This window comes from Castor canadensis, chromosome X (genome assembly GCF_047511655.1).
Source record: "Castor canadensis chromosome X, mCasCan1.hap1v2, whole genome shotgun sequence".
NCBI classification, from domain to species: domain Eukaryota; kingdom Metazoa; phylum Chordata; class Mammalia; order Rodentia; family Castoridae; genus Castor; species Castor canadensis.
In genome coordinates this window covers 80,431,389-80,456,387 of record NC_133405.1, presented here as the reverse complement: position 1 = coordinate 80,456,387, position 24,999 = coordinate 80,431,389, and the positions used below count along the sequence as shown (strand labels likewise).

The window sequence follows — 24,999 nt, the reverse complement described above, 5'->3', positions numbered from 1 at the left end:
TTAGGGGTAGGAAGGCTTTATTAGTTTCTTAGGGCTGTTATAATAAATTACCACAAATTGGGTGGCATACAACAGAAATTTATTCTCTCACAATATAAAGGCCACAAGTCCTAAATCAAGGTGTCGTCAGGATTTGTTCCTTCTAGATGTTCTCAGGGTTAATCATTCCATGGCTTTCGCCTGCCTTCTGATGGCTGCTGAACATCCTTGGCATCCCTTGGCTTGCTCATGTACCACTCTCATCTCTGTCTGGCTTTTCACATCCCCGTCTTCTCCTTGTATGTCATCTCCTCTTCTTACACAGAAATTCGTCATTAGATTTAGGGCTCATTCGGAAAATCTGACCAGATCTTCTCTCCATATCTTTAACTTAACGATACTGCAAAGACCTTTTATTTTTCCCAATGAGGTCACATTCACACCTTCCAGGTGGACATGTCATTGGAAGGAGGTCATTGCAATCCACTACGAAGACGTGCTAAAATAAGACAAAAGGAAAAAGACTCATAAATCTGCGTTCATTAAAAAAATAAAAGCTACATGAGAAAAGACAGAACAAGCAATGACAATAGAAAACCCACTTATGGGAAAACATGTGGCATATATCTTTTAGAAAAGAGTAAAAATCTTCAGATCTTGAGCCAATATCATATTATTTTAAGTACTATAATTTTAGAGCATGTTTTGACACATGGAAGTACAAGTAGACTTATGTTACTATCTTTCCAAAATATTTTTGGCTATTTTTATTTTTCTACATGCACTTAAGAACAAAGATTTCAAGTTCCACCAAAGATCTAATTGAACATGTAATTCTAGTTACATTCAATGTGGAGATAGATACAGGAGAGATATAATATCTTTACATTACCAAAATCCCTTTTGCTTGAAAATGGATACATATTTTTATTTAGGGTCTTTTTGCATGCATCATAGATTGTTTTTGTTTATGTCATGTGGCTTACACTCAATTTAAAAAAGAAGTTCAGTGGTAGATGCTGTTGCACATGTAATCCTTTTCAGTTATATTGTCATATTAGTGGTTACATTTGCATAAGGAAGATTTTACTACTTATATATGTTTATTTGGAAACTCCCAGGTCATGGTTTCTAATCCATGGATTCTCTTGTTTTATTTTGGGGTGAGAAACTATTATAAAACTATAAAAATAGTTTCCTTATAAATAATTTCCTCCTGGAATTTCACTTACTTTACTGAAATATCCTGCCATGATCACAACAGTAGAATTCTGGGTTTTTAATTCTGGAGGGAAAAGAGCCACTAAGACTTGGGTGGTGATCCATTGAAAATTTTCCCAAACAGTATTTTTTGGTTCTTGGAGTAGGTATGAGATGAAAATGGAGACTTCATTATGATGTAATTAAGTTAAAGATCAGGAGAGGAGATCTTGTGTGGGCCCTAAAACTAATGACGAATGTCTGCTGATGGATGAAAACATCAGAACTAATGGTAGTCTTCTGTGGCAGGCAAATATCAAGTTTCCTCCAACAAAACCATACTTCCAATGCAATCTGAATCCCAATTTCAACAAAGATTTCTTCTGTGTGTTTATGTGTGTGTGTGTGTGTGCATGTGTGTGTGTTTGTGCATGCATGTGAGAAATTTTTTTTTGTTTTTACATAGGTAATAATTGTTCATCATAGAAAACTGCACTAATTAGGATGCATTTGACTGCAGAATTGCTATGCAATAAAATCCAGGTAATTATCTTAGGATAATTGAGGCTGAAGTCCCAAGTTTTACATCACAAGGATTAATTCTTTTACCACCATCCTCTTAGCCATCTTCATGGTGGAGGTTCCTTGTCCTTGGATTCGTTGACTCAGTGCTCCAGTTATTGTTGCTGGGTGAGTCAAATAATCACAAATGAGGAAGGATTAAAAGGAAAGGAGAAGAGGTAGTGAGACCTACTCATGTGTTTTGTATTTTATTAAGAAATGAAGTTTACTGGAAATGCCAAGCAAAGTTTTCCTTTCATTCTATTGCTCAGAAAGTAGTACTTGGGTGCAAAGAAAGTGGGGGTAGGAAGGGTTGGGAAACAGAAAGTAGGATAACTAGGACTGGCTTAAACCAGCCATGATTCATTTTGGGTGCAGAAGGAGAGGCCTGCCATCCCTGAGGATAGAGGATCCCCACACATTTCCTGAACAAACACAGGATTCTGTTAGCACTGACTAGGAAAGTCATAGTCTATTGAGCAGCACCAAGAAGTATCAGATACAACAGCTTAAAATGTAGAGAAAAGATGAAAGATGAGAGACACCCACCACATTCCTGCATCTCCATGAACCTGAAATAAAACCTCAGGTACATGACTATAAGGAAAGACCGATGATTGAGAAGGGCAGAGGAGGGCACTGGTAAATGAATAATAGAAAGGGATCAGGAGAAACAAACATCGAATTTAGATTTATAAAAGAAAGAGAAAAATTCACTCAGGTAGAGCTCTAGAGTGGCTGTGTCTGGAGTCTTGCTCCCAACTAGTGCTAGCCACAGGAACAGGTTCTGTAGAGCAGAACCTGACCTATTCTATCCCCAGACCCACTGCCCTGTAGATTTGTGTGGTGAGAGATTACATGTGCTGGATGTCACTTTGCAAACAGAGTTTCACTCTGGTAGGACTAGCTGGAGCTAGTCCAGCGTGGAGTCTCCCACGCAGGGTAAAGTTCAGGCAGAGGGTAAATGTGGAAGTGGGCAAACTCTGTGGAATCCATCCTAGTCCACTTGGTCCACAGACCCACTGCCCCATGTATTTGTGTGGTGAGAGCTAGTTGCAAGCCAATACCACTTTGCAAATGGAGCACCAGCCTGGCAGACTTGGGGGAAGATGGCAAACCTTGCTGTGATTGAGCTGGAGGTTATTGATGCCTGAGTCCTTTGCCCAGGGTGAAGTGCAGGCATAGGGTGAGCCATGAAGTGGGCAAACACTGCAGTGCATGCTCTAACATGCTTCATCCCTAGACTCAGTGCCTTGTGTGGCATAGAGCTAGCTGCACGCCATATTGTAAATAGAGCACCAGCTTGGCAGGCTAGATAGAAGACTGCAAAACCCCACTGCAGACAAGCTGAAGTTACCCGGCACACCAAGTCTTCTGCCAAGATAAGGTGTGAACCCAGGCTGGGCTGTGGGAGGGGATATAATGAGCAGAGTCACCCTAACACACTAGCTGTGCAAGGCCACTCCACCCACCCAGCTACAGCCTCACGCCTGGAGCCATCCCACCCTTCTCGGAATTGCTGCAGTGTGCTGTAGTGCCCCTCTCCTCAAGGAGTAGCCCCACCCTGTGGAATTGCTGCTACTCAACAGGACTCGCCATGCCCCCTCTAGCCACTGTCCTGTCCCAGAGCCTTAACCGACCACCAACCACCATACCTAGGCTATGCACAGAGGGAAATCATAGGCAATCCTGGGTCCAGAGGGGAACTGGGGATGAACACATTGGAAGAACCACAGACAATGCTGAAGGCCAGAGACTGGAGAACACCAGCTGCAATGATGAAGCCCAACTGGTATATACTTTTCTCCTCCACAAGGAAGACGTACTGAGTTTTAGTTTTTCCTATTTTTAATTTTTTTCTATCTTTATTTTATTTTACATTTTTGGTCATTCTTATTTTTTCTATCCCCTATACTCTATACTACTATTTTGTGTCCTGTCATATACTTCATCTTGATCTCCCCATCTTCCTTCTTTCTTTTTTCTTCCCTAACTTTCTTTTTGTGATTTTTTAAATGCCTATACCTTTAATAATTTGTAAACCCCTAGGGTATCCTCAGAACATTCAATCCTTTTGGGGGGATAGATGATGTTTCCAATTGTTTTCTTTTATTTCATTTAAATAATCACTTTGGTTTTGGACTGGTGACTTCATTATTGCTTCATTATTTCACTCCAGTCCAGTGGTGAAAAACTGCACTCAACCTCTCCAGAGCACAGTCCTACCTGAGTATTGAGAATACTTCAACTGAAATTAATTCTCCATGTATTTGAATTTCAGCCTTTCCATTTCTTAAAAAAGGCCATTGAAATTTTAATGAGGGTTGTATTGAATCTGTAGATCACTTTGGGTGATATTGGCATCTTAATAGTAAGTCTGCCAGACCATGAACATGACGTGCAACTTCGTTTATTTGTTTTCTTTAATTTCTTTCACTAATGTTTTATAGTTTGCAGTAAACAAGTTTTTCACCATTCTGAGATTTTTACTCATCAGTTGTGCATTTCTTATGGACACTAACACTTTGAGAAATTTCTTCTCTATTCTTACTTATCTGAGTATTTTTGTCATGAAAGAAGGTTGGACTTTGTTTTCTACATCAATGGAGTTAATTGAGATGATCACATTTTCAAAATTCATTTTATTGATAAGGTTATTATATTGATTGATTTTCTTATGTTGAACAAATTGCATTCTTGCAATAATTACTAAATTTTTATGGTGTATAATTATTTTAATACACTGTTGGATTTGGTTTGCTAATATTTTGTGTCATATTTTTGCATCTATTTGTATAATAGATAATAATCTTTCATTTTCTTGTGATGTTGTTGTAGTACCAGTTAATGTTGGCCTAATTTAATGAGTGTTCCCTCCTTATACTTTTTGAAGATTTTGAGAAGTATTGATGTTCATCTTTAAATATTTTGTGAATTCACCAGTGAAGTCATCTGGTCTTTGAATTTTCTTTGTTAAGAAGTTTTTGATTACTGATTCAATCTTTTTCCTTGTTGTATATCTATTCACATTTTCTTCTTATTTGAGTTTCTAGAAATTTGTCCATTTCATGTAGTTATCTAATTTTTTTCTGAACAAATGGCCATAGTATATTCTTTCAATCTTTTTTATTTCTTTAAGGCTACTAGTAATGCCCCCACTTTCATTTCTGAATTTACTCATTCATGTCTTATCTCATTTCTTTGTAAGCCTGCCTAAAGTTTTGCTAATTTTGTTGATCTTTTCTAAGAACCAAAATTTGACAGTCTATTATTTTTATGTTTTCTATTTGTCTCTAAGTATTCTGATTTCTTGTTTAATTTTTTGACCTATTCTGCAAAAAGGGATTGTTTGATTTCTTCCATTTCTATTTATAACCCTTTTATTTCTTTCTGTTGTCCTATTCTTTTGGCTAAAAATTCAAGCACTATAATGAATAAGAGTGATGACAGTGGACACCTTTGTATCATTCCTCATCTAGAGTAAACACTTTCAGTTTTTACCCCATTAAGTAGAATAATGGAAATCTGTCATATATAGCTTTTTATTATGTTGAGGTATAAACTTTCTTTTCTTAGTTTCTATATGGCTTTTCTTATGAAGGGATGTTGGATTTTGTCAAAGACCTTTTCTGCATTTATTGAGATGGTTATGTGATTCTTGTCCTTACTTCTGATTATATACTATAATGTATTTACTGATCAGTGTGTGTCCAACCATCTTTGCCTTCCTAGAATGAGGCCAACTTATCATGGTGTATGATCATTTTAATGTGTTCCTGAATTTGGTTCACTTGCATTTTATGGATGATTTGTGCATCAATGTTCATCAAGAAAATTGGCCTATAGTTTTCCTTTTTTGTTGTATCCTTATCCAGTTTTTATTTTTTGATATTAGGATAATACTAGTTTTATAGAATGAGTTTGATAGCATTCCTTCTCTTTCTATTTTTTTGAAATAGTTTGAGGAACATTTGTACTAGTTCTTCTTTAATGGTCTGATAGACTTTGGCAATGAATCTTCTGGTCCTGGTTTTTGTTGTTGTTGGGAGGTTTCATATACTGTTTTGATCTTACTGTTCATTGTTGATGTTTTTAAGTTATTTGTATCTTCATGGTTGAATTTTGGTAGGTTATGTGTGTAGAAACTTATCCATCTCTTCCACTTTAGTGGAATCCTAATGATTCTCTGGATTTCACTGGTATCTGTTGTCATGTTACTTTTTGTCTCTAATTTTTCATCAATTTGGGTCTTCTTTTGGTTAATTTGGCTAAGGATTTGCCAATCATGTTTATTCTTTCAAAGAAACAACTCTATTCCATTGATCCTCTATACTATTCCTTTAGCTTCTATTTCATTGATTTCAGTTGTGCTAAAACACATTTCTTTCCTTCTACTAATTTTAGTATTGGCTTGTTCTTATTTATCTAATACCTTGAAGTGCATCATTAAGTTGTTTATTTGCGGTCTCTCTGATTTTTTAGCGTAGGCATTTCTACTATAAACTTACCTCTTTAGAACTGCTTTCATTGTATACAGTATATTCTGGAATGCTGTGTTTTAATTTTCATTTACTTCTAGGAATTTGTTGAACTCCTCTTAGTTCTTCAGTGATTCACTGATCATTCAAAACTGTATCATTCAGACTCCATGTGTTTGTATATTTATTGTTGTTTCTCTTTTTGTTAATTTCTAGCTTTATTCCATGGTGGGCTGATAAAATACAGGACATTATTTCAGTTTTCTTATATTTGTTAAAACTTGTTTTATGTTCTAAAATATTATCTATTTTGGAGAAAGTTATGTGGACTACTGAGAAGAATGTCTATTCTATGGGTGGAATATTCTGTAGATATATGTTAAGTCCATTTGCTCAGGCTAGAGGTATAGATTAAGCAGTAGAGTGCTTGCCTCTCAAGTGTGAAGTTCTGAATTCAAATCCTAGTACTGCAAAGAAAAGATGTGTTGGAAGCATGCCTCAAGTGGTAGAGCACCTGCCTAGTAAGTGTGAGGCCTTGAGTTCAAACCACAATACTGCCAGAAAAAGTCCATTTTGTCTATGGTGTCATTTAATTCTGATGTCTCTTTGTTGATTATTTATCTGGATGATCTACCTATTGATGACAGTAGAGTATTGAATTCATCCACTACTACCGTGTTGGGGGGTCTATCTACTTTATGTCCATTAGCATTTGTTTTATGAAATTTGCTTCACTGATGATCAGTGCCTATATGTTTACAATTGTTACTTCCTCTGAAGGGTTCTTCCTTTTATCAATATAATATTAAGTGACCTTTTTTGTCTCTTCTAATTTTGGTTTGAAGTCTCTTTGGCACATATGAGTAGAGGTATTCCTGTTTGCTTTTGGATTCCTTTTGTTTGCAATATCATTTTCCATCCTAAACTTTAAGCCGGTTATATCACTTTGCCAGTGATATGCATTTCTTGTGTGCAGCAAACTACTGAGTCTTATTTTTAATTCAATCCACCAGTTTGTGTGTTTTGATTGGAGAATGAAGACCTTTGCAATTAGGAGTTATTATTGAAAATCTGCACTAAGTCTAGTCATTTTGTTCTTTTTTGTAGTGCTTCATTCTTTCCTAATCTTCATTTTCTTATCTACTTTTCTATCGAAATTTATTATTTCCTCTCTTAGCTGTTTTTATCTTCATCTGTGTGTAGATTCCTTTAAGTATCTACTGCAGCACTGATTTAGTGGTCAAGAATTCCTTTAGTTTTTGTTTATCATGGAGTGTTTTTATTTCTCTTTCAATTATGAGGGATAACTTTCCTGGGTACAGTAATCTAGGTTTGCAGTTTTTTTTTTTTCAGGCCTTGAAGTAACAACATTCCATACCTTTCTGGCCTTTAGAGTTTTGAGAAATTTGCTGTTATTCTGCTGGTGTTTCTTTGGCATTTCTCTTTTTTCAGCTTTCATATTCTTTCTTTTTTCTGTATGCTTCATGCTTTATCTATAACATGATGTGGAGACATTCTTTTCTGGTCTTGTCTGTTTGATGTTCTAAAAGTATCTTGTATGTGCATGATCATCTCTTTCCCAAGATTTGTAAAATTTCTGCTATTATTTTGTTGAACATATTTTATGTCTTGAAATTGTGCACTTCTCCTCTTCTATACCCATGAATAAGCTTGTTCTTTTGTGTCCCTGAAGTCTTATATGTCCCACTTATACTTATTTTTCTTTATTATTGTATGAATGTTTTGATTCATCTATCTTGTGTGCAAGCCCTCACATTATCTTCATGAGTCAGTTGATTGTTGAGGTTTTCAACTGAATTGTTTTGACTTATTGAGCTTTTCATTCCCAGAATTTCATTTTTATTTTTTCAAGATTTCTATATCTTTATTGAATTCCTCTTTCAAATTCTGCATTATGTTTATTTCTTCATCTGTTTATTTTTGTTCTCTTTGAATTCATTCAAATGTTTGTTGGTGTTCTCTTTAATTTTGTTAATCATTCGTATAATCATTATTTTGAATTCTTTTCTAGATTTCTGTTCACTTCACTTTCGTTAGAGTCTATTATTGTGGAATTGTTGCCATTGGAGGAGTTGTCTTGCCTTATTCACATTTTAATGTTTCTGCATTGGCATTTGTGCATATGAAGCCAAGTCACTGGTTGGAAGTTTTAATCACCTGTATTCTTTCAGTTCAGTGTTTAGGCAGGACTGGATAGTTGCACGGCTAGGCGTAGTTTCTCACTACTGGACTGGGGTGTATCTCAATAGCCAGACATTCACCCACATGCACAGGATCCACACCCTGATCCCCAGTACCACTATGAGAAAGAAAAATAGCTGGAGTTTCTTGTAGTTCCTACTGTTTATGTTGGTGCTATATAGGCTGAGGGCTGGGGTGGTCAATGGTGAGCTGTCAGCTTCAGGTTTGCATACACTTTAGAATCTTCCCTTATTTGTGTACTGGGAGCTACTAGTGGCCCCAACATTGGCTGGACAGGCTCCCCCTATCTCCATAGCTCTCCCACACCTTTTGCTTCCAGGGACAAGATTAGAGTTGTCCCTCCAACTACATTGGAGAGTGAGGGAAGCAAACATAGCATTGAGTCCTGCACTGGAAGCAGAGAATGAGAGAACTCATCACTCTGCCTACAGATCTCAGCACTTTCAGACACCACTTAGTAGTTAACCACTTTTCAGGAGAGGGGCCTGTATAAATCAAATGATCTGTGGGGCCTGGTTTCAGACATCTCAGTCTTGCCTGACAGCAAATCACATGCAGTGGTGGGGAGCGGGGGTGCAGCAGTGGGAGACTATGCTACCTGCTGGCCATGAGCTTGGAGCTCAGTTTGCTGTGATCACAGACAATGAGGTTTGTTCCATGCCTCAAAGGTTAGGTTTGTGTCCCTAACCATCTGAGATCCCTGCTGCTTAAGCTTCTCATTGCATCCATGATAGACCTTCCTCCTTTCCACAACCACCTATCACGGCTATCTCCCACCCAGACACTGTAGGAGGATGTCCCTAGGCTCCATGACTTGTGATTATTCTTTGTTTTTAGGTCCTCAGAGTAGCTCAGTCTCAAGCAATAGACCCCCTTCTTAAGATGGTGCTTTTGAGATATGGGGAGCAAGAAAATGGCTTTCTTATTCAATGTTAGCCTGCCTTTCAGGAGGAATGACTTTCATTCTAAACTCTTGTACTGTATTTAAGACTTGTGAAAACTGGGCTTATGCTGCAGCCAGGTCTGCCAGTCTGTTTCACCAGGGTTGCCTGGCTTATCTTGCAGTTGTGGCTTTGGCTTCCTTCCTTGTGCCCCCCAGCTGGGATTGGAGCTGTGGAATGTTTGCTCCTTTTTTCTGCATAGTCTTTGTTTCTCTATGATTTTCAGCTGTCCTGTCACCTTTTTTTGTGATTCCTGACGTTCTTCTTCTACTTCTGTCTTTAGAATATATTCTCCTTTTTGTTACTCTGACTCTTCTCATTCACGGGGTCATTTAAAGGAAATTTCTAACTTGTTATCTTGTCTTTCTATCCCCACAAGAATTACCTTAAATAAGGTCCATTGTGGTAGAGAACACAGAAAAATAGCTCAATTTAACTAATAGCACAAAGCATGAACTAAGTAGTTCAAAAACAGAAATCATATAAAAGAACAAAGAAATTATGAAGCTCAAGAATACAATTAATACTGGGTATCAGTGCCTCACACCTGTAATTCTAGCTACTTGGGAGGCTGAGATCAGGAGCATCATGGTTCCAGGGCACCCAGAGCAAATAGTTTCTTAGATCCCATCTCCAAAATAACCAGAGCAAAATAGACTGGATGTGTGGCTCGAGTGGTAGAGCACCTGCTTTGCGAGCACCTGCTTTGCAAGTGCAGAGCCCCAAGTTTAAACCTCAGTCCCACCACCAAAAGACCCAAAAATACAATTTAGATTTAATCAAGCAGAAGAAACAATATATGTAAACTCAAAGACAGGACATTTAAAGTGACCTAGTCAAAAGAGGGAAGACAAAAAATGAAAAGAGTAACAAAAGCCCGTGGAATTTATGAGACACCATTAAGTGAAAAAATACATACATTATGGAAGTGTTGGAATGAGAACATATACATAGAAGTAGCAGAAAGCTTATTTAAAGAAGTAACAGTTTAAAAAAATCCCAAATGGGGCCAGGTGCAGTGGCTCAAGCCTGTAACCTAGCTAGTTGGATGGTAGAGATTGGGTGGATCACAGTGTGAGGCCAGCCCAAGGAAAAGAGTTTGTGAGATCCCATACCAATTAATTCCTGTGTGTGGTGGCACATGCTTGTCATCCAAGCTATGTATAGAAGCACAAATAGGAGGATCATAGTTCAGGCCTGACCAGAGATAAACTGAGACCTTATCTCAAAAATAACTGGCAGAGTGGCTCAAGTGGTAGAGCACCTGTCTAGCAAGCGTGAAGCCCTGAGTTCACCACCCAGTACTGGAAAAAAAAACAACTCCCAAATCCTGGCATGGATCTAGGCATCCAGATTTATGAGATTCTAAGGATCTCAAGTAAGATCAACTCAAAGAAGACTATAGCAAAACATATTATAATATAGTTGCCAAATCAAAGGCAAATAAGAAATATTGAATACTGAAGGAAGAAAAGGGCTCCTCACATATAAAAAGAACTCTGATAAAACTATTAGGAGATATCTCAATAGAAACATTTTATATCAGGAGACAGTGCAATAAAAGTACTGGAAAAAATTTTCCAATGGAGAATAGAGTCATGTACCACATAATGACATTTTTAGTTAGTGAGGGCCTGTATATAAGATGGCAGTGCCATAAGATTATAATGAAGGTTGAAAATTCTTATTTCTTTGTGATATCATAGCTATTATAATTCATAGCACAGCATACTACTCATGTGTTTGTGGAAAGAAACCTACTGTGCTGTCAGTCGTATAAAAATGTAGCACATGCAATTACATATAATATGTAATACTTGAAATGATAATAATCAACTATATTATTGGTTTATTACTGTGGTACTTACTATATTACAATTTTAAGTCATTATTTTAGAGTGAACTCCTACTTATAAAAATAAGTTTACTATAAAATATTATTCTGTGTTGTGCCACCAGCAGCTTCATACAGCTTGTGCTTACTGTCATTTTTGATTGCAAAAAAGAGGTCATATTCAGTGAGTAGTATACACCATCTAGGTTTGGGTAATTAAACTCTATATTTGCACAATGATGAATTTACCTGATGACACATTTTTTAGAATGTATTCTTCTTATTGAGTGATGCAATGAATGTACTATATTGGAAAAATATCTTTGATAAAATGTAACAAAACCAAAAACTAAGGGCGTCATCACCATTAGACTTGCCTTATTAAAATGCATAAGGAAGATTTTCAAATAGAAACAAAGCTTCATTAAACAGCAATTTAATGCCACATAAATCTCACCATTAAAGGTAAATGTATAAATAAATGCAGAATATTGTAAGGCTGTCATGGTGGCACATAAATTACTTTTAATCCTAATATAAAAGTTAATAGATACAAATTTGTTAAAGGATACACAATATAAAAAATAACAAATTCTCTCTGAAAGGACGCAAGGTCGATGTGTATGTGTGAGGGGAAGTAAAACTATAGAATTCTGGATATTATTGATGTTAAATTGTTATGATCTAAAAATTGGTGAGCTAAAAATGAAATATATTTTATGTAGTCCATCTAACCATAAAGAAAAATCTATAACACATACACAAAAGGTAAAGAGAAAAAAAATCAAAGAAAATCAGTATAAAAGCCAATGAATAACAAAGAAAGCAAGAGCAAAATAAAAGGATAAAACTTCAGAACAAACAGAATAATGAACAGAAAAGCTATATTATTACCCATCTTTAACAAATTACTGTAAATGGAAATGGGTTAAATTTCCCAATCAAAATTTGTAGAGTGGCTGAATAGATAATAAAAAATGCAAGCTAAAGTGATATGTTGTCTATAAGAGACTCACTTTAGATTTAGACACTCATAGCCTAAAAGGGAAGTGATGAAAAATGATATTATATGCAAACAGTAACCAAAATAAACACAAAATGGTTGTACTTATATCAGAGAAGATATACTTTAAGTCAAAATCTGATTATACAGAAAAAGAAGTAGTTATATAATGAGAAAGTCTGATTTAACAGGAAGATAGAACAATCATAAATATATACATACCCAATATCATAGCACTTATATGTGTAAAGCAGAAGTTGACAGACCTGAAGCGGTAAACTGACTTCAATATCCCACTCACAATAGTGGATACAGCATCCAGAAAAAAAATCAACAAAGAAACATCTGGCTGAATAACATTACAGACCAAATAGTAGAGATAAGCAAAACTTTCCATCTACAAAAAGAACAATGCACATTCTTCCAAAGTGCACATGGAACATTCTCCAGGATAGATCACATGTTAGATCACAGAATAAGTCTTAATAAATTTAAGAAGATTGAAATCATTCCAAGTACTTTTCTCACCATAAGGAGTGAATGTAGAAATAATAACAGAAAAATGGAGGGGTTTGCAAATATGTGTAAACTAAAAAAATGCAACATGAACAGACATTGGGTCAAAGATGAAATCAAAACATAATTTAAAAAGTTTCTTAGACAACACAAATTAAAGCACAACATGCTAAGGCTTATGGGATGTGGCAAAAATAACAGTAAGAGGGACATTTATAGTGAGAAGTTAAAAAAGAGGTCATATGCACCTAAAAAACTAGCTAGCATTTGTTGCCCTTAACGCAGAGAAACTAAAGCAGATACCTTAAAGCAACTGAGGCCAATAGGAAAAGGGGACCAGGAACTAGAGAAAAGGTTAGATCAAAAAGAATTAACCTAGAAGGTAACACCCACGCACAGGAAATCAATGTGAGTCAATGCCCTGTATAGCTATCCTTATCTCAACCAGCAAAACCCCTTGTTCCTTCCTATTATTGCTTATACTCTCTCTACAACAAAATTAGAGATAAGGGCAAAATAGTTTCTGCTGGGTATTGAGGGGGGGGAGCGGGAGGGGGTGGAGTGGGTGGTAAGGGAGGGGGTGGGGGCAGGGGGGAGAAATGAACCAATCCTTGTATGCACATATGAATAATAAAAGAAAAAAGAAAAAAAAAAGAAAAAAAAAGGAATTGTTACTACAAATCTCCCCCATATAATGAATATATTCTAATAAAAATTTATTAAAAAAAAAAAAGAGGTCATATGAAAAAACCTAACTTTGCACCTTAAATAACTAGAAAAATATAATTAACTAATCCTAAAATTAGCAGGAAGAAGAAAATAAAGTTTAGAACAGAAATAGAGAATACAAAAGCAGCAGAAAAAAACTGAGCTTTGAAAAAAAGATAAACAAAATTGGCAAACCCATTACCTAGACTAAGAAAAAAGAGACCAGATACCAATAAATGAAATTACCAATGGAAGAGGAAATAAAAAGAATTAAAAAAATCATAAGGGTATTATAAAAAATTATAAGCCACCATATTGAGTAACCTAGAATAAATGGATAAATGCCTACAAATATACAATCTAACAACACAGAATCAAGAAGAAATAGAAATGGTATATTGTAAGAACTTTGGTGAATGTCACAATGTACTCCTAGTACAACAATAATAAAGATAAATAAAAGAAGAAATAGAAAGACTGAACAGACTAAAAATGTGATTTTAATAAAACTAATAATGAGATTGAATCAGTAATCAAAAATGTCTCAACAAATTAAAATCACAGGAGTATATGGCTTTGTGAGTGAATTCTAGCAAATATTCAAAGAGTATCAATTTTTTTAAACACAGCCAAAAACAGAAGAGGGTATAATACTTCCAAACTCATTGATGAGAACAATATCAAACTGACTTCTGACTGAATAATACACCACTGCATATAAGTTATGTTTTCTTTTATCTATTTGTTTTCTTGATGGTGTAAGGTGGATTCTCTGTGTCATTTTCATTTTCATTTCCCTGATGGCTAAATATGTTGATCATTTCCCTGTGTATTTATTGGCCATTTGTACTTCTGTTGAGAATTTTCCAATTCATTTGCTCATTTATTTATTAGATGATTTGCTTCTTTGATGTTTAATTTTTTGAGTTTTTCTATAATCTTGATATTAATCCCTTGTTAGATGAATAGCTGGGAAATATTTTCTCCCATTCGGTAGGTTGTCAATTCATTCTGGTCATTATTTCCTTTGTTGTTCAGAAGCCTTTTATTTTGATATGATCTCATTTGTCTTTTCTTGCTCTTATTTCCTATGCTTTAGACTCCTATTCAGGAAGGTGTTACCTATGCTTATATATTCAAGGGTTTTGCTTATGTTTTCCTCTGGTAGTTATGAAGTTTCAGGTCTTACACTAATGTATTTGATCCATTTTGAGTTGATTTTTGTATGGTGTGAGAGATGGGGATCAAGTTTCAGTCTTCTACATATAGATATACAGTTTTCCTAGCACCATTTGTTGAAAAGGCTGTTTTTTTGCCAATGAATATCTTGACGACTTTGTCAAGAATAAATGGCTGCAGCTGCATGGGTTTATTTCTGAGTCCTCTATTCTATTCTATTGGTCAATGACTCTGTTTCTGTATCAGCACCATTTTGTCCTTGTTACTTTGACTCTATTGTTTTCAATCCTTGATATTCTTTCTTCTGCTGGTCTAATTTATTGGCAATACTTTCTATTGAGTTTTCTATTTAAATTATTGACTTTTTCATTTCTAAGAGTCCCATTTGGTTTTATTTTCTGACTCTATCTCTTTGCTTAATTTCTCATTCAGGTTGTTGACTTTCTCACCCAGGTCTTTGACTTCTTTATTTCATTCACCAGTTTATTTAAATCCTCTCTGAGGTCTTTGATCATTTTAAAAACTAGATTTTTGAATTCTTTGGCACTTTGACCTTTTCAATATCTTTGGACTTATTTATTTAAGAGTTGTGAACAATTTGAGGAGTCATGTTGCCTTGATTTTTCATATTTTTTGTGTTTCTAAGTTGTGATTTACACATCTCTTTGGATGGATATCTCTTTTAGTATTATTCAGGGGTCTTCTTACTGAGCATCTTTCTCTTGAAAGAGAGATGCTCAATCCCCAGTACTGCTTGGAGAGGAGAAAATGAACTACTATAACAGCAACAATACTGTTAGGCTGGTTCTTTATGAGGGCTGAGGACAAGGCCAGTCAAGGGTCAGTTTTCAGTTTCAAGACTGCATTTACTTTAGAAGCGTCCCTTCTTTGCATACACAGAGCTAATGCTGGCTCCGGTGAACTTTGTGGCCTGTGGGCTTGGCAGATTCCCAATTGCTACACAGACCCCCTAGTTTGTGCACCCAGGGGTGGCAAACATCCAAGCCTATGGGTGTTCCCCAAGTGCATTAGAGAATGACACAGGCAAACAGAGCACTGAGATCTGCACTGTGTGTGTGTGTGGGGGGGGGGAGTTAAGGGAGCTAGCCACTTTGCCTTCTGATCTCAGTGCTTTCAGGTCCCACACAGTAGTAGACCACCCTGCAGGAGGGAGAAGGTGGAAGAAATCAAGTGATTCACTGAACCTGGGTTCAGAGTTCTCAGTCCCATCTGGTAGTAAACTACATGCAGTAGGGAGTCAACATAGGAGATTGTACTATCTTCTGGTCATGGATAGCTCTTAGTCTTTGCTATGATCACAGGCAATGAGACTATCTCCTTCTTACATAAGGTAGGACCACCAATCACAGTGCCCTTCACAATCTAAGTCACTCCATGACTTCCTTTTGTGGCTATCTCCCACCCAGAAACTGTGACAGAGTGTCCCTAGTCTCCCTGAATTGTGATTGGTCCTTTTCTCCCAAGTCTCAAGAGTAGTTCAGTCTCAAACAATAGGCCCCTCTTAAGATGGGGTCTGGCTATAGCTCTACAAGATATGGGAGTGCCAGAATCTCAAGGGTCCCTGACCTGAATGGACCTAAGGAAGGACTGAAGACACGAGACACACGAAAGGACCCTTCTACTTTCAATGAGGACACCCAAACCTCCCTGTTTTCATCTAGCTTCACTTGGTTTCACATACAGAAAACTCGGGCCTGGTTGCGAAGAGCTTGTGTCCTGTTTCTGACCTTTCATAAACAAATACCTTCAGGTTAATATTTCTTTTTTCCAGACAAAGGGAGCCACTCCATGTTTCCTCAAAGCCTCAGTGAGAGATATGGTGCACTTGCAGTCCCTGACCTTGTCAGGATCCTGCTAAGCCACAGTGACATTGTCAGATTGTGGCTCATGGCTCCCAACATGGGAGTAACTAAAATAAATTTTTTCTCCAATGCTGACCTGCAATGCAGGGGGAGTCATTGCCCCATCAAATCCCTATGCTAAATTTAAGGCTTGCAAGATTTATGGGTTTCTCCTGTGGCTAGGGCTGCCATTCTGTTTCACCAGGGCTCTCTGTATTACTGCATGGTTGTGGCTTCAGTTTACCTTTGCCCCTGGGAGCCAGGGTTAGAGTTGTGTGCTATTTCCTAACTTTTTCAATTCTCCCCCTCTTTTCTTTTTCTTCTTTTCTTTCTCCTCCTTCCTATTTCTGTACAATCTCTATCTCTTCCTAACAAACCACTCAATTAGTGGTTTATTCTACCATCTTCTTATATTACTCTCATCCTTTCTATCCTTTTGCAATCACTGACAATAGCACACTCCTCCACAACAACTGAACTACACTTCTACACACTAGGGTCTTATTAACATGCAGTCCCTGCACCTCACACCTCTTCTCCTCCTCTTCCCATCCCCCTTTCTTCCTTAGCGTCTCTCCCACTCCCATTATTTTTATGCCTAAATTTTAATCTCTGGGAACAATTTTTATTTTTCCAACACCCATCCATTTATAGACTATACTGCCAAGAGTTTTATATTTCACATAAATATCTGGTTTGGTATGGAATTTGTGAATTTGTTATACAGTACATAAAGAGAAGCAAGGAGAAAAATCACAGACCATCTCAATAGATGCAGAAAAATCTTTGACAAAATTCAACATCCTTCTTGACAAAAGTTCTAAAGAAAGTAGAAATAGAAGGAATGTACCTCAACATAAAACAGGGTATCAACGACAAACCTATAGCCAACATCACACTAAATGGAGAAAAACTGAAACCATTTCCTCTAAAGTCAGGAAGAAGACTCTCTCCACTCTGATTCAATATAGTTTTGGAATTCTTAGCCAGAGCAATAAGACAGGAAGAGGGAATAAAAAGAATTCAAAAAGGAAAGGAAGAAGTCAAATTATTCCTATTTGCAGATGACAAGATCTTATAGATAAAAGACCCTAAAAACTCCACCAGAAAACTCTTAGACATCATAAACACCTTCTGCAAAGTAGCAGGATACAAAATCAAAATACAAAAATCAGAAGCTTTTCTATATACCAACAATGAACAGACTAGGAATGAAATTAAGAAAAGAATTCCATTTTTTTCTTAAATTACCCAGTAATAAATTTAAAAAAGGAAGTTTCTCTACAATGAAAACTACAAACCTCTAAAGAAAGAAACTGAAGAAGACATCAGAAGTTAGGAAAATCTTCCATGCTCATGGACTGGCAGCATTAATATGAAAATGGCTATACTACCAAAAGCAATCTATATGTCCAATGCAATCCCCATAAAAATTCTAATGACATTCCTCACAGAGATTGAAAAATCAACCCTAAAGGGCATATGGAAATACCAAAGAACTTGAGTTAGCCAAATACTGAGCAAAAAGAGCAATGCTGAAGGTATCACAATACCTAACTTCAAAGTATACTACAGAGCCATAATAATAAAAACAGCATGGTACTGGCACAAAACAGACACGAAAATCAATGTAACAGAATAGAGTGCCCAGGCATAAATCCACATAGCTACTCCCACCTGATTTTTGACAAAGGCTCACCAAAACATATGATGGAGAAAAGACAGCCTCTTTAGCAAATGTTGCTGGTAAAACTGGATATTTGTGTGTAGAAGACTGAACTTAGATCCCTGTCTTTCACTCTGTACAAGTATCAATTAAAAGTTAAGGTCAAAGACCTTAATATAAGGTCTGAAATTTTGAAACTAGTGCAGGAAAGAGTAGGGAATACAGTGGAATGTATAGGCATAGGCACCAAATTCCTAATAAGAATTCCAAAGACTCAGCAATTAAGAGAAAGGAGTGACAAATGAGACTACATGAAACTAAAAGCTTCTGCACAGCAGAGGAAATGGTTACCAGACTGAAGAGACAGCCCACAGAATGGGAGAAAACCCCTGCCTGCTATGCATCTGACAAAGGATTAATAACTAGAATTTGCAGGGAGCTCAACAAACTAAACTCCCAAAGAATCAATGAACCAATGAAGAAATGGGCAAATGAACTGAACAGAGGTTTTTTCAAAGGAAGAAATACAAATGAACAAAAAACACATGAAGAAATGTTCAACATCCTCTGCCATAAAGGAAATGCAAATTAAAACCACATTAATGTTCTATCTCACACCTGTTAAAATGGCTATCATCAAGAACACAAACAACAACAAATTCTGGCAAAGATGTGGGGAAAAAGAACTCTTATACACTGTTGGTGGGAATGTAAATTAGTACAACTACTGTGGAAAACAGTATGGAAGCTCCTCAAAAACTAAAAATAGAACTACCATATGATCCAGCAATTCCACTCCTGGGCATATACTCAAAGGAATGTAAGTCAGGATACAGTAAAGACTCTTGCACACTCATGTTCATTGCAGCATTATTCACAATAGCCAAGGTATTGAAATAGCCCATCCTACAACTGATGAATGGATTAAGAAAATGTGATATATATATATATATGATATATATATATATATATATATCATATATATATATATATATATATATATATATGATGGACTATTATTCAGTCATAAAGAAGAATGAAAATTTGTCATTTACAGGAAAATGGATGAAACTAGAGAACATCATATTGTGTGAAGTAAGTCAGGCTCAGAAAGAAAAAAGTCACATACTTTCTCTCAAATGTAGAAGATAAATCCAAATCCAATATTATCATATGTATATATATATATATATACAGAATGTGTTTCCAAAGTGGGACTGTTAGAGGACAATAGGAAAGGAGGAAAAGGAGGAAATGAGGACTGATGGGGATGAATAATATTGAAATACATCACCCCTATATAAGAACAAGACATAGCAAGACACACTGAAAACTGCTGAACAATTCAAGGTAGAGGAAAAGGGTAAGGAAGAGTAATAGAGGGGGTTTGACTGATTGAACTACAATATATAGGTAGAATACCAAGCCAAAACCCCAACAAACAATGAATAGACACTAAAACAATGAAGGACAGGAATGTAAAAACAATTCATATAAAGGGGAGAGAAACAGCAGGGGGTGGTTGGGAGGGAAAATGAAGAGGGTAAAGGAAGGTGAATGTGGGTGATGTACTTTCTATACATGTATGAATGTGGAACATTGAAACCTGTTGAAATCATCTTGAGAAGCAGAATGGCATAGGAGGGAGAATAATGGAGGGGATGAACCAAACTAGGGTACAATGTATGTATATTTGGAAATGTCACAACATTACCCTCCTTATAAGTATCATATACTAATAAAAACTTTCATAAAAATAAATGAAATATCATTCAGCTATTAAAAAAAAGAAGAATCTGTATTCTGTGGCTATTGGGTGCAATATTCTGTAGATGTATGTTTGTTAAGTACATTTGATCTAGAGTGTCATTTAATTCTTAAATTTCATTGTTGAATTTTTGTTTGGATAATCCATCTACTGATGACAGTGGGGAATTAAGGTCACCAAGCATTATTTTATTGGGGTCTATCTGTGTTTTTATGTCCAGTAGTGTTTGCTTTATGAAATTGAGTGCACTGACCTTAGGTATATATATTTCTATAATTATTATTCTCTCCTGCTGAAATGTTCCCTTTATCAATACGATGTGACTGCTTTGTGTCTTCTAATTTTGGCTTGATGTCTGCTTTGTCATATATGAGTATAGCTAGTCCTGTTTGCTTAGAGCTCCAATTGCTTGGAAAATCTTTTCTTAATTCTTTCACTCTAAACCTATATTTGTTTTTGCCAGTGAGGTTCATTTCTTATAGGCAACAAATGGTTTTGTCTGTTTTTTTTTAAGATCCTATGTGCCAGTCTATGCCTTTTGTTTATAGAATTGAGACTGTTAACATTCATTATTTTTTGAAATGCATATAGTAATTCCTGTTATTATTTTTGTAGGGTTTAATTCTTCTGTAGTGCTCATTTGCTTGTTTATTCATCTAGTGAGATTTATTCTTTTCATGGTTATGTTTATTTACCTCTTCTGTGTGTAAGATTTCCTTAAGTATCTTCTGTAGAAATAAGTTAGTTGTCATGAATTGCTTTAGGTTTTGTTTGTCATGGAAGACATTATTCCCCCTTTTATTATGAAGAATAGCTTTTCTGGGTACATTAGTCTAGGTTAGCAGTCATTTTTTTTCAGGGTTACAAATGCATCATTTCCTGCCCTCCTTGCTTTCAAAGTTGATATTGAGAAATCTGTTATTCTGATGGGTTTGTTTTTATAGGTGACTTTGTGCTTTTGTCTTGCAGTCTTCAATATTGTTATCTTGTTCTGTATGAATAAAGTTTTAACTATAATAAACACAGGTATATTCTCTTCTGGTGTTGTCTGTTTGGAATCCTAAAAGCCTCCTATATCGGAATACCATCTCTTTCCTCAGATTTGGGAAGTTTTCTGCTATTATTTTATCAAATATATTTTCTGTGCTTTTAGCTTGCACTTCTCCCTCTTCTATTGCCAAGATTCATAGGTTCGGTCTTTTAATGGTGTCCCAGAGGTCTTGCATGTTCTGTTCTTTAGTATTTTTCTTTGTTTTCAACTGCATGTTCTAATATATCTACTTTGTCTTCAAGGCCTGATATCTTGTCTTCAATTTGAGGCAGTCTACAAAACAGACTTTCAACCTAGTTTTTTATTTGATTAATTTAGCTTTTCATTTCCAGAATTTTGATTTGAGTTTTCCAGAATTTCTATATCTTTATTGAATTCCCTTTTCATGCCCTGCATTGGGTTATTTAATTTATTCAGTCCTTTATTTGAGTTTTCTTGGAATTCATTCAAGTGTTTTTTCATGTCCTCTTAACATTCATTGATCATTCTCACGATCATTTTTTGAATTTTTTGAGATTTCATCCACTTCACTATTGTTAGTCTTTGTTACTATGGAGTTGTTGTGTTTGGGAGGGTCATGTTGCCTTAGTTTTTCATAGTTCTTGACTTATTGTATTTATGTGTTGGATTTGCACACCTGAGTTGAAGTCATTGGATGGAAGTTTTAATTTTGGTTGAAATAGTCTCAATGTTCAGACAGCACACTGTAGTGTTTCGTTGACGTGCTGTGTCCACCACAGCATGGAGGGTATAGCTCAAAAGGTAAATATTTACTCCCAAGCTCAGAGCACCAGGTCTGATCTTCAGCACTGCTCAGATTGATAAAAATAGCTGGAGTCTCTTGTAGAAGTGCTGGTTGTCTGTTTCTGGGTTCCTTTCATGATAGAAGCTTGTCTTTGTTGTGTACTGTGAGCTACTGCTGGCTGAAGGGAGCTTTACAGCTTTAGGGAGCTTTATAGCTATTAGATCATTCAGATTCACATTTGCTCCACAGATGGCTCAGTTTGTGTCCTTAAGGGAAGAATGTTTCCAAGCCTAGGGTTGACCCCTTAATGCATCAGAATATGGGAGGAGCAAACAAGGCAACTGAGTTCTGCACTGATAGGGGAAACTGAGTGACCTAGGCACTCTGCTGCTGGTCTCAATGCTTACAGTTCATACCAGGAATTCACCTCCCTGTGTGGAGGATTCTGTGGAAATCTTGTGGATTCAGGGCCCTTGGTCTTGCATGGCAGCAAATTGCTGGGATGCAGTACCTAGAGGCAGGTCTCAGTGATTTCAGACCCTGCCCAGTCATTCACATCCCTGTTGGGGGAGGAGGCTGTGGAAATCATATGATACAGAGGGCATGGTCTCTGTGGCCTAAGACCTGCCTTATGTTAAACACACACTAGGATGCAGTTCCCAAAGGTGAGCCTCAGTAATTTTGGATGCTACTTAGCATTCAGTTGAGAGAGAGAGAGAGAGAGAAGGAGAGGGAGAGGGAGGGAGAGGAGAGAGAGAGAGAGAGAGAGAGAGAGAGAGAGAGAGAGAGAGAGAGAGAGAGAGAGAGAGAGAGAGACTATGGAAATTATGTGATTACAGAGGGTCTGGACTTGGGGCCCTCAGACCCATGAATCAGCAAATACTCACTGAGATGCAGTTCTCAGAGATGTGTTAGAGTGATTTCAGCTTCTGTCCACCAGTTGACTTTCCTTTCCTGTGTGTATGGGAAGAGGCTGTGGAAATTATGTGATTTGCAATGGCTCTGCTCTGGATTCTCAGACAAACCTGGAAGTGCACACACACACACACACACACACACACACACACACACACACAATCAGTTCCCAGAGGTGGCCCTTAGTGATTTCAGGCCCTGTCCAGCAGTTTGCCTCGCTGTGGGTGGGAAGAAGCTGTGGATATCAGGTATTTTGAGGGTCTGGCCTCAAAGATCTCAGACTCACCTAGCAGCCAACAAATGCAGTCAGGAGGCAGGCCCTGGAGGCTAAATACTTCACCAGCTACAGGCTTGGTGTTCTGTTTCTGCTGCAACCCTCAGATATGGGACTTGTTCCTTGCCTGGGAAGGTGGGGCCTCTAACCACCAACCCCTTCACTGCTGGAGCTCTCCACTGCTTGGATTCTCTGCAGGACCACAGTCAGACCCTCTCCCTCTCCACAACCACCTCTCTTGGTGTCATCTACCAAGACACTGTAGCAGAATGTCCCAAGACTACTTGAGCTGTGATTGTTCCTTGTTTCCAGGCCCACAAAGTAGTTTGGTCTCAAACATCTCAAGACCCCTTGTTGGTATAGCTTCAGAGATGAGGGGAGTGACAGAATGTCTTTCTTCAATGAGGCTATCCTTCCAAACTTGAGCAGTCACTGTCTTACCAAATCCCCATATTAGGTTTAAGTCTTAAGGGAGGTGTGTACTTATGCAGCTAATCTGTCTCCAGGGTCATTTGGCTTACCTTGTGATTGTGTCTTCAGCTTCCTCTCTCCTCCTGAAGAGGAAGATAGCCTTGAAGCAGGGCCGTAAAATAAAGAGGAAGACAGCCTTGAAACAGAGCTGTAAAACATGCCAGAGATGTAAAGCATGAGGAATTGCCCATGAAAGCCATGCACAAAGTTCAGGACCGAGATAAAGGACATGATGCAGAGATAAGCACCCATTCCTGCCTTCCTTTGTCTCCACTTGTAAATAAACTTTCCAAAGCAGGTCTCCCCTGCTGACCTTATCTAAACAACATTAGGTCTCTAGCTCACAACCAGCCCAATTAACTTAAACAATCTTAGGTCTCTAACTCACTGGTAGCCCCAATAAACTGAGCACATTTTTGTAACTTGATGCTCTTCACTGCCTTTTAAATATCCTGTGAATCCTTTGTTCAGGGCTCAGACATGTTATATGTCTGGGCCCGCCAGAGTAAAAATAAAATCTGAGTTCTCCACTCCTCCGAGTGTCGCTTGGTTTCTCATCTGCTAAAATATTCCCCCAACATTCTTGGAGGCCCCAGTTAGATCCCAATCGACTGGTCCCTTGAGCCACCAGCCAGTGGCTGGGCTGCATCTGAGTAGGGCGGGACACAGGACCAAATGGGGTGGCACACTACCCAATGGTATTCCGGGTCCTCCTTCACTCCAGCGCTCTATCTGTCTGAGCGTCTTGACCTGGCTTGGACTCCAAGGAGAAGTGGACCAACTCATCTGGCAGTCTTGTCCGGACTCGGTAAGCACCACCCCCAGGAAATCAGTCCAACTGATGGAAGGGAGCTTGATTCACTCCCAGGAACCTCTGAGAGGAGTTCCACAGGTCAGGGAATTCTCCAGAAGAGGGGAAGGAAAACTGTAATAACTTTGGAGTGAGTGTGTGTGTGTGAGTGAGCAGCCTGATTCGTCCTCACTTCAGGCTCGAGTTTGTGACCCCATGGCTGAAAAGCTGTGGGGTCCGAGTGGGTCTGTTCTGTGGTACCATGGTGAACCTCATATGGCTTAGGGTGGTGTTGGGGGAATCCCCCAATCCAGAGTCACAAGGCTGTCCCCGCCATCAATGCTAAGAGGCACTGAAGTTCCTTCAGAACATGGCCAGGCAGACATCTGATTGGTCTCTTCTCCTGAAGGGACATCCACTCTTGTTTGTCTTTGTGCCACTGAAGCAGGAGGGGAATACATAAGGTGGAAATAGGGGATATCTCACAGGAGATTATGGGATTAAAATGTCTCCCAGAAGGCTGTGCACACTATGTGAGTCAGAATGGCCTACTTTTGGGGTCAACTGGCCCCCTGAAGGCACTCTAGATTTGTCCACGGTCAGAGCCATTTATCAGATCGTAATAGAAAGCCCTGGATACCCCGACCAGACTCCTGGCTCCATGTGGCTCAGACCATTCCCTCTTGGGTCTGATTCTGTGCTAATAAAAAGGGACAGAGCAGAGTTTTCATGGCCCAGGCAATAAAGCCTAAAGACCAGAATCTGACCAAACCTGTTCTGCAAGGGGATCCAGAAGATGAGCTGCCAGTGCCCCCACTGTACATTCCCAGCATAC

At 37.7% G+C, this 24,999-nt stretch overlaps 1 long non-coding RNA gene across 1 annotated transcript; it reads right to left on the bottom strand.

The window, feature by feature from the left end:
* Positions 1 to 22,689, bottom strand: LOC141419579 (uncharacterized). The gene is made up of 2 exons (XR_012444217.1): positions 22,602 to 22,689; positions 1 to 478 (listed from the first exon to the last, which is right to left on the bottom strand). It is a non-coding gene; the product is annotated as an uncharacterized lncRNA (long non-coding RNA).
* Between the last annotated feature and the right edge of the window lie 2,310 nt (positions 22,690 to 24,999).